This window comes from Octodon degus, unplaced genomic scaffold (genome assembly GCF_000260255.1).
Source record: "Octodon degus isolate 3935 unplaced genomic scaffold, OctDeg1.0 scaffold00043, whole genome shotgun sequence".
Classification (NCBI taxonomy): domain Eukaryota; kingdom Metazoa; phylum Chordata; class Mammalia; order Rodentia; family Octodontidae; genus Octodon; species Octodon degus.
In genome coordinates, this window is record NW_004524619.1 from 12,663,448 (window position 1) to 12,666,790 (window position 3,343).

The following is a 3,343-nucleotide window of genomic DNA, read 5'->3' on the forward strand; positions in this document are numbered from 1 at the left end:
TAGAAAACCCTAAAGAGGTCACCAAAAGTCTCTCAGAATTAGTAAATGTATTCAGAAAAGTACTGGTATATAAATTCAGCGAACAAAAATGGATAGATTTCCTGTAAATTACTAATTAACTTTCTGAGAAGGAAATTAGGAAAACAATCCCATTTGCAATAGTCTCAAAGTAATAAAATACCTATGAATAAGCCTTCTGCAATGAAAATCATTAAACGCTGAAGAAAGGAATTGAAGAAAGTACTAGAAGATTTAAAGATCTTCCATATTCATGGTTTGGGAGAATTCATCTTGTTCAAATGGCCATACTCTTGAAAGCTATTTATAGATTTAATGTAGTTCCTGTGAAAGCGTCAATGACATCCTTCACAGAAGTAGCAAAAAATGTTAAAATTCTTATGAAACGCCCCAAATCTCAAATAGCCAAAGCATACCTGAGCAGAAATAATGACGCTGGAGGTATCAGAACACCCAGTTTTAAAATACTCTGTAGTGAATAGCAAGCATGATATTGGCCTAAAATAGATATGCAAACTAGTGAAATAGAATAGAGGTTTAAGGAATAAACCCATGCATATGATTTTGATAAGATGCATGCTGGAAAAAAAAGTCTCTTCACCAAACGATGTTGGGAAAATTGTATAAAATTAGAAAACAGAACTTAAATCCCTACCCTGTCCAAAAGGCAACTAAATATGGAGTGAAGAATTTTTTTTTTTTCGCATTTTAGGGAAGGGTCTACAGGGTGCTCAAGGTCTCACTACTAGATTGGACTCAGTGATCTGCCTGTTTACAGCCTCCGAAGAGCTGGGATTACAGGCACGCGCCACCACACCCAGTCTCAATCACCTCTCAGTGCACCCCAGGGGTAGGGCCGGCCAAGAGGCCTAGGGATTGAACCCCCGACTCTGTGCCTGCTTACAGGTGCTTTAGTCTGCTGAGCTATCTGGCTGGCCCTTGGAGTGAAGATTTTAATAGAAATGTTGCAGGTTTATAGCTACTAAAAAGAAAAGGAGAAGGAAGCATTTCAAGATATTAGTCTAAGCAATGATTTTCTTGACAGGACTCCAATAATTCAGAGAAGAATAGCAAAGATTGACAAATGAGATTGCATTAAATTAAAAACCTTTTCCACAGCAAAGGAAACAAAGTGAAAACAACCCACAGAATGGGAGGAAATCCTTATAAGCTATTCATTCGACAGAGGATTAATATCTAGAACATATAAAAACTCAACAATTTCCCATGAACAGCTCAAGTAATTTAATCAATAAACGGGCCACTGAGTTGAACAACTCATCCCAAAAGAAGTACAAATGGCTAATAATTATATAAAAATGCTCAATATCTTTAGCCACGGAGAAATGCAAATAAAAATGACATTGACCTAGTGTGATTCCGTCCTGCACATCTGTCCGGTGGGGCAGTACTCATCCACTCCTGTCCTCATTCTCTCCTACCTAAGTGCGTGCCACCACTCCACGGAAGATTCAGTGGATACGGACATGAGCCCCCTGAGGACCCAGAACTATCTCTTCAGTTGTGCACTAAAGGCTGGCAAAGATTACCACGCGGATAGTGATGAAAATGAGTACCAGTTGTCATTAAGAACGGTCAGTTTAGGGGCTGGTGCAAAGGATGAGCTGCACATTGTTGATGCAGAGGCTATGAATTATGAAGGAAGTCCAACTGAATAATACTGGCAACTTTGAAAATGTGTGTACAGCCGACGGTTTCCCTTGGGGGCTTTGAAATTACACCACCTGTTGTCTTAAGATTGAAGTGTGGTTCAGGGCCTGTGCATATTAGTGGACAGCATTTAGTAGCTGTGGAAGAAGATGCAGAATCGGAAAAGGAAGAGGAAGAAGATGCAAAACTCCTAAGTATATCTTGAAAGCCATCTGCCCCTGGAGGTGGCAGCAAGGTTCTACAGAAAAAAGTAGAACTCGCTGCTGATAAAGACAATGAGGATGATGAGGACGAGGATGAGGATGATGAGGATGGTGACGATGGTGATTTTGATGATGAAGAAAATGAAGAGAAAGCTCCAGTGAAGAAATCAATACAAGATACTCCAGCCAAAAATGAAAAAAAAAAATCAAACCAGGATGGAAAAGACTCAAAACCGTCAACACTAAGATCAAAAGGGCAGGAATCCTTTAAGAAACAGGAAAAGACTGCTAGAACACTCAGATGACCTAGTTCTGCAGAAGACATTAAAGCAAAAATGCAAGCAAGTATAGAAAAAGGTGGCTCTCTTCCCAAAGTGGATGCCAAATTCATCAATTATGTGAAGAATTGCTTTCAGATGACTGACCAGTAGGCGATTCAAGATCTCTGAGGGCTGGCCAAATTGCTCAACAGATTAAAGTGCCTGCAAGCAGGCACAGGGGCCGGGGGTTTGATCCTGAGGCCTGCAGTGCTGGCCCTGCCCCCTGGGGTGTGTTGAGACAGCGATTGAAACTGGGCATAGTGACGGGTACCTGTAATCCCAGCTCTTGGGAGGCTGTAAACAGGTGAATCACTACTAGTCCAATCTAGTAGTGAGACCCTGAACACACTGTAGACCCTTCCCTAAAATACAAAAAAAAAAAAAAAAAAAAAGAAAGAAAAAAAGATCCCTGGCAGCTGAGAAAGTCTCTGAAAAAACAGTTTAAACAGTTTGTTAAAGTTTTCCATCTTTCATTTTTGTAACAGTTGCTATCTGGCTATCCTTTCTATAATGCAAAGCGAGAATTTTTCCCTACCATGTTTGATAAATGTTGTCCAGGTCCTACGGTCAACTGTGTAGGTTTTAAAGATGGAACTCCACCCTTTACTTGGTTTTAAGTATGTATGGAATGTTATGATAAGACATAGTAGTGGTGGTCAGACACGGAGATGGTAGGGAGACAAATATACATGGGAAATAAACTCTATTTTAATAAAAAAATTAGATTGAGATTCCATCTCACTCCAACCAGAATGATTATGATTAAGAAAACAGAACAATATCAAATACTGGTGAAGGTGTGCGGACGAAGAACATTTGTACAAGTTGGTGGGAATGTAAGTTAGCGCAGCCACTACGGAGACCAGTATTGAGGCTTTTCAGGAGACTAAAAGTGGGAGTCTTATATGACCCAGCTATACCACTTCTAGGTTTGTAGTTAAAGGGCTCAAACCCAGCATACAGTAGAGATGGCTACACACCCATCTCTTGCATCATTGTTCCAAATAGTGTAGATGCGGTGGAGAAGGGTTGCTTTTCCTTTGGGGTTAAAGGCTGTGCAGCACGTTTTGCAGCAGCTCTGGGGCAGGGCTACTTTATATTCTTGTGAATGAATCTGCTCTTGCTCAATGA

At 40.4% G+C, this 3,343-nt stretch overlaps 1 pseudogene; it reads left to right on the forward strand.

The window, feature by feature from the left end:
- The first annotated feature begins 447 nt into the window (after positions 1 to 447).
- LOC101582977 lies at positions 448 to 2,341 on the forward strand (annotated as a pseudogene).
- The last annotated feature ends 1,002 nt before the right edge of the window (positions 2,342 to 3,343 follow it).